The 13,018-nt window shown below is 45.9% G+C and overlaps 1 protein-coding gene across 1 annotated transcript in view; it reads left to right on the forward strand.

The window, feature by feature from the left end:
• The window catches only part of LOC146182554 (terminal uridylyltransferase 7-like), a 257,608-nt gene that overhangs the window by 17,608 nt on the left and 226,982 nt on the right, over positions 1 to 13,018 (forward strand). The gene's annotated exons all lie outside the window — the stretch shown is intronic.

Here is a 13,018-nt window from a genome sequence, read left to right on the forward strand (position 1 = left end):
GTACGCCCCGTGTATGTCCAGGAAGGCCAAATACAGAGGTCTATTTTCCACTCTAGATACTTCGATGCATTTGGGTAAGGACTAACAGGCTATCATCTAAGCGCCTACCATTTCTAAAGCCGTTCTGAAGTTCTCCGAGTATCTTGTTACTTTCTAAACCCATGCTTACACCTTTAATTTCACCGCTTGCATGGCCAATCTGTACATAACATATGTTATGGTAATCGGCCTGTAGGATTTTATGTGCATCCTTTCTCCTTTACCTGTATAAGTTAAATCCATTTTACTCTGCTGCCAGCTGTCCGGAATTTGCTTAGTTGTTTTGACTGTTTTCAAAGCTTTTAACAAAGTTTCCTTACTTCTTGGACCAAGTTCATTAAACAGCTTGATCGGAATTCCATCTATTCCTGTAGATGTGTTTTTAGGAATATTTTTTCTGCCTTTTTCCAGGTTAGATTGGTCAGTTCTAAGCTTTTTTTGTATTCTGCTGTCTTCTGTTGCTTCCTGATTTGCGGAGATTACCCTATCGTCGCTCTTAAATGGCTCTGGTATAACTGTATTAAGAAAAACTGAACAAGGGTAAATGGGGTACGCCTCAGTTCACATATGAGCCAACGTTTCGACAAGTGGACTTGTCCAGACGAAGACAAGTCCACTTGTCGACACGTTGGCTCATCTGCGAACTGAGGCGTACGTACCCCATTTATCCTTTTTAGTTCTTCTTCATACCGTGCAAACCATCTTCTCGTTCTACTCGGGTATAACTGATGTGATGTAGTTCACTGCGTTGTCTCCCTTTAAACAATTTCCCTCATTATATTGATCCGGTCCTGCTTTCTTTGATTCTTTTTACCTGGCCAGATTATGTGGTTCCAGAATTTTCTTGGTTCGCCTCTAGAGGCATCGTGTATGTCAGCCATCCAGCGATCGGTGGACTGCTTAATTTTACTTTGGACGAGGGCCGGCACATCGTTTTTTTTTTTTTTTTTTTTTTTTTTGTCAATCGACCCATTTTTGGTCGATTTCCTTCTGAGACACCTGTGCTTTCTTTGCCTCTCGGTGTTTCCTTGAAGCAGCTCGCCATTGTTCAATGGCTTCCCTGATTTCCTTATTCCACCAGCTCCGTGGCTTCCTCTTTCCATTCCAGCGGTTTGTTACTTTAACCTCCTTAATTTTCCTCCTTATGAGTATTTCTACATGTTCATAATCCCAGTCTTCCATGGGGCTTTTCTTTATTGCTTGCTCTATGTCTGCTACTATCTGCGCTATTTGATTGTCGCTTAATTTTGCGCTTACTTTTTGTCTAAGTTCTATTTCTCATCAAGGGCCCCATCTGCAATGCGTTTATGATCACTTCCCAGACTACACTCCCCTTCTTCGTCTATTTCCATTTTTGTGACCTTGCTATAAATTCCCTGCGACATTAGACAGTAGTCAATGGTCGTCTGCCTGTTGCGGAATTCCCACGTGATTTGTCCTTCGTATTTTGTTTCTCTATTTACTATAACTAGGTCGTGTCGCTCACAGAAATCTAGTATTAGCTTCCCGTTACAATCCGTGTATCCATCCAGATCGTCGATGTGGCCGTTCAGGCCGTTCATATCCCCCAGCAGAACAATATCGGCCACGTCTCCAAACTGGCTTATATCGTCACTCAGACATTCAACAAGATCCTTGTTTTCTTGTCTACATTGGTATCCTGTTCCTAAATAAACTACCCCTAGCCATGTCCTTATGCCGGCAACTGTTCCTTATACCCAGATATGTTCTTTACAAGATGATTTTATTATTTGCCAAATGGTTCCCTGGTGTATCAACATACCCCCTCCACCCTTTTTTTCCGTTCTCGTTCTGTTGCACTCTTCCCAGACGTAGCCTTCTAAAACGGCGGATTCCCTGAAATGAGTCTCGTATAGAGCGTACACACCTGTTTTGGCATCCTTGAACTGCTGTTCTATTTCTAGCCATTTCGCTCTTTTTCTACCTCCTTGCATGTTTATGTAGCTGGTCTTAGTGTTAAATCTCTTTTTTGTACTTTTCTTTCTCGACCTCCTCCTTGCCATTTTTTGGGGCTCAGCCTCCGTTATTGCGCTTTCTTCTGCTTCACTTCTAACTACCTCTGTGCACAGTGCTTTCGCGGACCCCCTAAAAAGCTACAGCCCTGCCTACCAGGCGCCAGCCGATAACTGCTCTCACCCTTCTATTAAAATGAATGCCATGTCGCTGAAAAGCCCTGCCAAAACCTGCTTTATGCACCTCCCTGTTTATCTCAACCACTTCGAAATGCTCCTCCAGGCTTAACTTTCTCATGTCTTGAGTAACTGTCACCGCGTCCTTTTCTAGCTTTCCGTTCGATCCTAGCACCTCCGGTACTGTGCATACAACTATCTGCGCTGGCTGTGTTATCTCCCTGACATCGTCAACTCCCTTAGCTAAACTTTACACCACTCCTGCAGCCTCACCATTCAGGACATCGTTTAGCCCCGCGGCTACTATCACTATATTGCGCTCTGCGGGATTTTTCAACAACCTATTTTTACTCTCAACACTGCCCTCATTGTCATCCCTGGGAAGGTTTCAACTAACACTCGCTTATCACCCTTTACACTTTCCAAGATATCTCGCTTGCACCTGCTCATGTTAGAATCTCCAGCGATAAGCACCTGGGCATTCTCACTCCCTCTCCCAACTGTTGGCTCCTCCTTTCGGTTATCTTGAGTTTGTTAAGCGCCACATGACACATGATGGAAGTAGTGCACGCTCCAAGCGTTTGGCCGGAATTCCTGCTGTAATGTGCTATAAACCTCTGCATGATGATTGATGATGGGGTAGATAAAGTAGGGATAGAGAAAGGAAACTTTATAATGACGGAACTATTGGGTCACTTTTAAGAAGTTCAACGTCCAAAGCGATTCAGATAACGGTGGACGCCGTAGTGAAGAACTCCAGAAACAGTGACCTCTCGGGGTTCTTTAACGTGTGCTGACATCGCACAGTACACTTGCTCCTTGCTTTTCACCTCCGTCTAAAAGCGGCCGCCGTAGCCGGTATCGAACCAGCGTCCTTTGGTTAAGCGCCTTATCCACTGAGCCGCCGCAACGGGGCAGCATCCAGGGTTAAGAATACCCTGCACTATAGGGCCACCGGAGATCAGTGGTCTGCGATTTGGTCCGAGGTCAATCGTGCTCACCACAGTAGAAGAGCGGGATATGCGTAATGGCGAGACTCGATGGCAATGGGGAGGAGAACAGCATGTTTCAGATTAGAAAAGTACTCGGGGCGCCTTCAAAGGGTAGGAGATGAAGGCACGTGTAGGCGTGAGGAGTGTATTAAAATATACGCGCCGAAGTACATCCAAGTTGAGTAGTTACGAGAGATTTCTCAGTAATGAGGACAGTACGAAATGTTTTGTTAACGTTTTGATAGTCAAGTATTTATTTAATGTTGGCAACAGAGAATAATAGGTGGTGACGTCAGTAATGAGGAGATTACTGAATGTTTCGTTAACGTTTTGATAGTCAAGTGTTTATTTAATTTTGGCTACAGAAAATAATGTTCCGTGCTAGTGCATAAGGACAGGAAATCTCTAGCGCCCTATTCAGTAGCTCACGAGTTAAGCAATTGGCTGGTGATCCCAAGGACACGGGGTTGATCCCGGCCGCGGGGGCCGCTTGTCGATGGAGGAGAAAAGAAAAGCGCCCGTGTATTGTGCGATGTCAGTGCATATTGAAGAACACAAGGTGGTAGAAATTTCTACAGCCGGCTCTCCACTACACAGTCCCTCATATCATGAGTCGCTTTGGCATTTGAAACCATACAAGACCATGCTAACTACGCCTTTAGTTTGCATCGAATCGACGTATATCAGCATCGTTGCGTTCTGGGCGAGTCGGTTGTTCATAGTGGATGGAAAGTTTGTGCGCACTACAGATATGTACAGGAAGGAGACACACACAGGCGCCGTATACCCGGACAGATTGACGGGTGAGCGAAAGAGGTCTATCATATCGGTGATCATAATGTGGGTATCTATAGGTAGCATTAGGAAGTGGTTCAGAGCGAGGACTTAGTGTGAATGTCGCGGTCTGACTCTCATGCCCAGTGCAGCGCGTGCCAATCTGCCTGGAATGAAATCGGCTGCGACTTGTTTTGAAACGGTTGTGATGCAGAGGGTATCTAGGAGAAAGGAAGGAGGCTCAATGGTTGGGAAGTTTTTTGGGACTAAGGGCAGCTTGCTGAAGGATTCGGTGTCCATGTTCGGTGCTTGAAAAACGTGCTCTCGCAATCTCCTGGTTCCAGTGCCGTTTTAGGAGCTCTTACGAAGTTAAGGAGTGTTTTATATAGTATTAATGATCAGTGAATGTCTTCAATGCCAATACTGAGCGACGTCTTGTGTAATGTGTAAAGCACAACCTCATACCCTGTCGTTGATGTTGTGTTAAAGTGAGATATGGAACTGTATCTAAGGGAACCCGGCGTGCTTTTTCACAATCCCGCGGACGAGATGCGCAATATGATAGCAAACTTTGATGGTAGTGGTTTCTTTTTCTTGCAGCATCCCCAGCCATTTCTTCCGTCTTTATTCTCGTTTATAAAAAAAAAAAAAAAAAGAGCAATAATAAATGGGTTGAGCTTTTCTGATTGATTAATTTAATTTTCTGAGCAAATTTGGGGACTTCTTTGTCCGCATGGGGCAAAACGCAGCTCTCAAGATGCCAATAATCGTGCAACACTGCTCAAGGTTTTCCTTCCTCAAGGGTGCGCACTAAGTTTGCCACATGGTTCCGGATCGGTGATATGGCTTGTAGTCATTCCGCGAGAAGAAACTGTATGCTCATTGTAATGTACGAAGGATCAGTCATGTCGCACATAAACTCTTTACCGCACTTTATCAACAATGGCGGAAAATATCCCGAGAACTGCGCTCAAACTTCCCGTTACCGAGTATCGCAATCGTTTTTAACTCGATAGAGTTAAATTTCCCGTTCTCGAAAAAAAAAAAAAAAGGGGGGTGTGTAATCTGTGAGGAAGCACTACGGTCTTGGTTCTGGCGGTTTATATATGGCCGCGCATTAACGGGACGTCAGGCGATTTGGCCCAATTGTAAGACACGTTGAACTTGAGCTTCGCTATTGAAAGAGGAGGATGAGGTCAGAATCAAGGTCTCCAGGGCCCTTAGTTGAAAGGTTGAGAAGTTGCTCCGTGCGATATCTGGGATTAATAATAGAGTTGAACGTTGAGCTAGTTGGTCACACATCTCTTTGAAAAAGGCAGCAGAGCAGGTAACAACCCAGAACATAAGAAGCACACACAAACACAAGGACAACGCTGCACTGACAACTATATTGACAAGAACCCGCACATCTTCTCCCTTCACTTCACGCCTGCAGCCAACTTCTTCTTTGTGTTTAACATCCTGCCGGTTTGCGCAGAAATTCTAATTCCTTCTACAACAAAACCACTGAAGGCATACTGACACGTTGGTCTCTCGAGTCACAGAGTGCATATGCTTCATAAATTTCCCTTGCTAACTTATCCTTCATCTTTTTCATAACCTTAACATTATGAAGGTCAGCTGGCTGGTGAGCATATGTGGAATGTGTGGTCCCTTCCTCTGGTAAGGAATTGCACCAAGAAGCAGCAGTCCGTTCCAGTGCGAAAAAATCCTGTAGTTGCTGTAGGTAATGTACCGTCTTTGCCAAAAGTAACCGAGCAGCCCAGACGGCTGGCGGAGCAGGCAAGGGGCCGAGCAGCGGCGCTACCATCGCCGTCGTTGGCCGCTGCTCTCCGGCGGCAAGTGTAAGCTAACTGACATATACATGCTCCCTCGCTCTCCTTCTTGGGATAATAAAAAGTAAGCGGATATCATGTGCGGTGCCTGATTTGGCGCCTTCAGAACACTGCGCTACAGAGGAAGGGCGCTCCGCATAGCATCACTCGCTCAATGCTCTTTTTTCTGGCGCTGTGAAGCTCGCTCTTCGTTAGATTGCCTTCGCGTTTAATATCGGTACAGTGCTCTCGTAGTTGCAACGAATGAACAACTACACGCTTTTCTACTTGTCTGGAGAGTATGGTGAGAAATTGATTTCGAAAACTCGATGCGCTTTTCCTGCAGTTCCTATTGTGACCACTACCGAATTTGTTGTGGCGCTAAGTTAAGAAAAATAAAGACTTCCAGCTGTTTCATGTGCCCGTCTTGCTGAATACCTCTTTACTGCTATTTGGAAACGTACAAAAAGCGCGTAGTGTTTTCCGCTTTGGTAATTACGTTCGTGCGTTAGCCTGCTGCTAATCTCTTCGTTTATTTAGTGAACTGCATAAAAATGTAATTCTCACACCTTAAACATATGTCGCCCATTTTCTCAATAAGTGCGGCCGTTTCTTTTTGTTTGTTTCTGTTACGAGAGAACACCATGCGACCAACCTAACAGCAACATGTTCTGGAAGTGTAAAGAAATCTGGAAGCGCAGCATCTGATTTGCACTGCAAATTAGTTTTGTGTTACTGCCTATTACCTAGTAGTTTAGTGCCCGCTGGCAGAGTGGTGCATCGCTGACTCGATAAATAAGTTACTGGAATAGAAACTTCAAGTGCAACACAAAATCAAGCTTGCAAACCTGAGAGTCCCGTCTTTAATGAACTCCCTGGCAGCAAAAAGGAAGCCTAATTCGGAGGGAATTTCAATGCAAGGGGGAGCAAAACGTCTTCATGGGCATCCTTCGCAATAGCAAGGCTTTCTTGGGGCATCATATGCTAGGGAACATTTACATCCCTCATTCGGTATTGCCTAATAATTTTTTTTAAGCAGTGGCCATCTCTGCTCATATTTTCGGCATCCAGTTTGGCGTTGCGATCGCAAAAACCATTAAGCACCTCTGTGCGTTAACAAGCGGCGGCTAATGCGAAAATAACGAATTCGGCTGATTACATGGACACGAATAGCTGTACTTTCTATAGAAACAGCGGGAAATATCGCCTCGTTTTTATTTCTCTCTAGCTCCGCGAAGTGTCCCCATCGCAGAGTAGGAATCGCGAGAAACACCAAACCCTGGTTTCTATCCTGTCCCATTTCCCTGTGCTAACATTCCAAACGAGACAAAAAAAAAAGAAACAGAAAAAAAAAAACACTTTTCGAATCACTTAATCTACGGGAGCTGTGTTTTGGCAATCTAACGACGAGCACAGATTCACGATGCCAGCCCAAAATCAGCGTTGAGTGTGTTTTGCTGTGCACAGCGCCCTCCATGACTAGCACAGCGTTATAAAGGAACAAAATTGGGCGCCGCACATAGTACCCGCTTACATATTATCATACCAAAAAAGATAGCGAGGGAGCAGCCTTACGTCAGCACGCTTACACTCGCAGCCGGCGAGCAGTGGAGCTCGGCCCTGCGCTTGCTCCGCCGGCCGGCTGGGCTGCTCGGTTAGTTTTGGCAAAGACGGTACAGTTATCTGCTAATGCAACGGAAATGTTGGAACATGGGCCTAAGTTTCCCTAAGGTTGACGCCGCAGGGAAGCTTGCTATTGTAAGACATGTCGCTGAAAAGGCTGATGAAGAAGAGGGCAGCTAAGGGATTGTTTGAACCGTATAAAAGGACGTGAAGGATGCAAGTGGCGATTTGGACCGGTAATTAAAGAACTGAAGAGCAAGGAATTTAAGCTCTGCCTTTCGGATAAAGAAGGTGGTTTGTTGTATTTTATTCTATCAATTACGGAGTAAAGGCTCTGGCAGCCATAAGAACTTTCGAAAATTTGCTACCTAAGGGCTGCTAAGAGAAAGGTTCTACGGATTCTCGAGGAAATTGACCTGAGGCAGCTTTGCCGCAAGGGTAAGGACACTAGACATGACACCGTGTCGGTATTCTTAAATGTAAATCCACACAAACCTGGCATACCTTGCTGAGCAATATTGTCAGAGGCACACACGTGGCAGACGCTAGCCTCGGAATACTTGCTCAAGCATCTCGGCCAAGTATATGTGGATGATCCCTTTGAGGAGATATCTCAGATCAAGGGATATGATAAGAAGAGACTTTCTGGATTTTCACTCGATATTGAAGGTGTGTACTATTCTATCCCACAAGAAGGCTTGTTGAAAGAACTACGAGAAACGATTGAAAAGCAGGCTATAGTTTTCCAGAATTCAGCCGGGGTGAAAAGCAGGCTATAGTTTCCAGAATTCAGCCGGGGTGTTTGTGGATACATTCTTGGAGTTGATTGCAGCCTATCTCAAATCAACTGTTGCATCCCATGATGGATTATTGTATGTACAAAGGAGTGGTGCATGCATAGGTTCGAGAATTGCACCTGCTCTGAGCGATGGTGTACCTAGTCGCATGTGACAGAAGGATTCTGACGGCTATGAAAGATAAAGACATTGTAAAGATTGTTCGTTACGTTGACGACTTTTTGGTATCGTGTGATTTAGAGAAAGGAAAGGCGACTGACCAACTAAAAGACATAGACCTGGGTGTGTTTGAAGAAAGTTGCCCTAATCTTAGATTCACCTGGGAACTTCGGCAGGAAGGTATTTTGCGCTTCCTAGATTTCAGTCTTGAATTCTTACCAGAACACGTATGTTGGACTAATCAGCCAAAAGTGAACAAGCAGTCTCTTCCGTATACAGTGAAACTTCACTTGAACGAACTTCAAGGGACCTTAGGACAATGTTTGTTAAAGTGAAAGTTCGCTGAACTGAAATAAGTGCGTGTAAGCTTTTTCTATTAGCACTAAGAAGCCATTTTGCGGCAAATATTATACTCGTAATGCAGTCGCCTTTTGCAGCACTTTTGAATTTAGAACTGCAGTGGTCTTGGCCTAAGTCACTGTGTGCAAGCTCTCGTGAATCTTATCCGGCACAGCGGTCTGCTGGGCAGCAGAGGCATTCATTTCCTCCAACCAGATCATTCCTTCCACAGATCGCAGTTAACCAGCATGCATACGTACGCCTTTCTTGGAGCTAGGAAGCTTTATAGGGTTGAAGTTGTGGCTATGGGTGGATATATGACTGTGGATTCAATTAAGCATGCAAAGCCAGCTGTGATTCCGCAGGATGCAAGCTTCTTTAGATAGCCAGTTAAGCTTAGAGCTAAATGACTGCCAGATTTTGTCACGCGCTAATAAAATATGTTTCTCAAATTATTCAGCAAAAAGTGCACGTTGTTCTGGTTGAAATACTCAGTATCACGTGGGAAACACAGGATGACGTTATAGAAAATGTTCGTAGAACTGAAATGAGCAACAATTGAATTTCGTTAAAATGAAAGGCGCTTGCGTAGCGTTCAATGGAGTTTTGGCGGGGGAGTTTAATGAAGTTCGCACAACTGAATATTTCGTTTAAGTGACGTTCAATCAAGTGGTATTTTACTGTACATCCCAGCATTAAAAGACAGTAAAAAGAGGTGTTGCGAAGGCTGCATTGACGTCGGCTCTCAACAAATCATGCCACCAACGTGTCAAAACAAGTTTTCTAAGCCAGACTCCAAAGTAAAATAAAGTTTCTAAGCCCTCGTCCAAAGTAAAATAAAGCAGTCCACCGATCGCTGGATGGCTGAGATACACAATGCCTCTAAAGGCAGACCAACAAAATTCTGGAACCATGTAAGCTGGCTAGATAAAGAGAATCAAAGAAAGCAGAACCGGATTCAAGATAACGAGGGAAATTGTTTAAAAGGAGACAACGCAGTGAACTACATTACATCAGTTATAGCCGAGTCATTTAAGAGCGACGATAGGGTAATCTCCGCAAATAAGGAAGCAACACAAGATAGCAGAATACAAAGCAGCTTAGAACTGACCAATCTAAACTGGAAAAAGGCAGAAAAAAATATTCCTAAAAACACATCTACAGGAATAGATGGAATTCCGATCAAGCTGATTAATGAACTTGGTCCAAGAAGTAAGGAAACGTTGTTAAAAGGTTTGGAAACAGTCATAACGAATAAGCAAATTCCGGACAGCTGGCGGCAGAGTAAAATTAATTTAATTTATAAAGGGAAATGAGAAAGGATGCACATAAAATCATACAGGCCGATTACCATAACATATGTTATGTACAGGTTGGCCCTGCAGGCGGTGAAATTAAAGGTGCAAGCATGGGTAGAAAGTAACAAGATACTCGGAGAACTTCAGAACGGCTTTAGAAATGGTAGGCGTTTAGATGATAGCCTGTTCGTGCTTACCCAATGCATCGAAATATCTAAAGTGGAAAATAGACCTTTGTATTTGGCCTTCCTGGACATAAACGGGGCGTACGACAAAGTAAACAGGGAACTCCTGTGGAGCATATTAAAAGAAGAAGGTATCGGCTATGAGATAATAGAGTTCCTACAGGAAATATACCGGGATAATAAAGTAGAAATTACATGGGAAGGGATAAAAAGTACGGAAGATGTCAAAGTATGCAAAGGATTAGGACAAGGTTGTCCTCTATCACCGCTGCTGTTCATGCTTTATATGATAAACCTGGAACGGAAGATACAAGTAACCAACCTAGGTTTTAACCTCCCAGTCGGAAAAAACTACAGGTTTTTGACGAGAAACCTGTTGTGACAACAGAACATTCTGTCGTAACATTAGAAATGTCTGTAGTTACAACAGAGAAGTGCTACAGGACTACAGACAACAGAAATATACTACAGAAAAACTACAGAACTACAGATAAGTACTACAGAACTACAGACAACAGAAATGTACTACAGAAAAACTACAGAACTACAGATAAGTACTACAGAACTACAGATAAGTACTACAGAACTACAGAAAAATCTTATGGTTACGACAGGACTACAGGATATTTTGTCGTATTTTTGACACAGTTCTGTAGTTTTTTTTTTCGACTGGGAGCAGCTTGCCACTTGCAGTTCGGCAGCGCAGGTTGTCACTGTTTTCCGAAGCTACGCGCAAGAATCGTGCACAGGAGCACGCGAGCAACTACACTAGAGACGCAGCGAAGCGGACGATTCTAAAATGCCGTCCGCCGTGGCTGCGATGCAAAAGAAACAAGGCCTAGCGACGAGCAGGGAGCAGCGCACGACCGGAGTGCCGTCGGCCGCTGCGCCCGCGCCTGGCGGCATCGGGTGCTGCACTTAAGCGGTGCGAATTTGTGTACTTTCGCGATGAAGCTGAGGGTACACTTTTTTTTGACGCACGTTCCATTTAATTATTAACACGCCGCACAAATGGTCGGTGCGGCAAAGACGAGACGGGACTACAGTACGCTGCTGCGCCGTCGGTCGGTACATAAAGGTTGATGCTGCCTATTTAATCGGTACGGTGTTAAATCGGACCAGCTAGTGCTCTTTCCGCACTCCTGCACCGACGCGCACTTTCAGTCGGACGCCACCACCTTTTCGGTTAACATCACGAACCGAAGCGCCAAGCTCGGGCTCACGCATGCAATTGCAGCACTCGAGCAGACGACTTTCGCAGCTACCGGAAGTGTGTCAGTGACGTAGAGGACGTCGCGGCTGCAGCCAATGGCAGCCTGTCGTGGCTGTCACTCTGTGACTGGTGACGTAGGTAATCACGGCAGAATAGTCCCAAATCTCGCCGCCACGCGGAAATGGTGCAGCCCGCGAATTTCAAAAAAAGCTGTTTTTTTAAATTAATAATAAATCGCTGGATTTTTTCCGATGAGTTTTACTTTGAACGAATGCTCGGAAGCATTTGTTCTACACATTGAAAACGTTTGTCAGTGACCTTTCTAGCCGTTTCATGCCCCCTTTAATTTTGAGCAGCGCATTGTCCATTGTTGGTTTCGTTATCGCTCCCGGCGGCGCGCACTGCTTGCAATTTCTAATTTTGTCGGCGTCAGTAGCGTCAGTTTGGGCAGCGCTGTTATAGTGTTTTAGAAGACTGTACCGCTGTCTTGGTGCCTCCCGCAAATAAGTGAGTGCACTGTACACAAAATTTAGCCGAAACGCCAGATTGTTTTTCTTCATGAGCAGCTGTAAAGCGCGCGCGCTCTGGAGAGAGAGTAGTATAGATTATTTATAGACCAGCGGATAAAGGACCTCCGCCCTCCGTCGCTTGTACGGGTGGCGGGGCGCCCCGCCTCAGACACAGGCCTGCAGAACATTAGGACTGTTGTGCCGGTGGGGTTATCACACAGTAGCCCACCGTCAACAGGGTTGTGCCAGTGGATCCCACCGCTGCCACCAATGTTGTGCCGGTGGGGTTATCACACAGTAGCCCACCGTAAACAGGGTTGTGCCAAGGAGTTGGTAACGCAGCGCTCGTCACCCGTTTCGTGAACGAGGGCTGTCAGCTCCCTGGTCGGTAGCGATGAATCCGAGTCGGCGTTGGTGAGATGAAGAAAAAGCTTTATACACTATTTACATGCATTTACACAAGATCGGCTCTGGGGCCGAAAGCTAACATAGCCATACGCGACTGTTCTCGCGCAGCGACGGCCGGGGAGATTCCGCCGCGTCCGCACTGCCAGGAGGCGAACTGCTCCCGATGGACGCTCGTGACGAACTCACACTCGGAGTCGGAGTCTCGAATGAAAGCACTTGAGACTCCGTCGCTGAGAACCGTTGACGCTCAAAATGGTCCAATCCGACGGCAGCAGTTTCGCAGGGCCAATGGAAGAGCTTGCTGCGCTCTCGCTTCAAATATGCCGCGGGGCGAGAAGGGCTTCACCGTCAGGGCCACGGCGCGCCGTGCTGTCTGGACGTTCAGCTCATGTTGAAACACGTCGCTTCTCTCCCTTTGGTACGGCTCGCCTCCAGTGCACTGGTGCTTTGCAGAGAAGTATTCAGAGTTTGTGAAGGAGGCGTTCGCCGAAGAAGTTTGGCGTCCGGTTGAATTTCTGGGCGGCTTTGGCCAGGCACAACAGCACCCGCGCCATCAGACAATGCGCCGGGAAGACGAGCTGCTCGCATGTGGCTCGGATGCCGGGCGCGCTCGTTCGCCAGGTTCCTCCAAGCTCACGTCCAGTGTCCGGGCGCCAGGTAGCCTCACGTGCCTCGGGTTCCACTCGCCAGGTCAGGATCTCTGCCGACTGCCTTCTTG

This window comes from Amblyomma maculatum, chromosome 8 (genome assembly GCF_055883805.1).
Source record: "Amblyomma maculatum isolate TAMU_Amacu chromosome 8, ASM5588380v1, whole genome shotgun sequence".
In the NCBI taxonomy this organism is placed as follows: Eukaryota; Metazoa; Arthropoda; class Arachnida; order Ixodida; family Ixodidae; genus Amblyomma; species Amblyomma maculatum.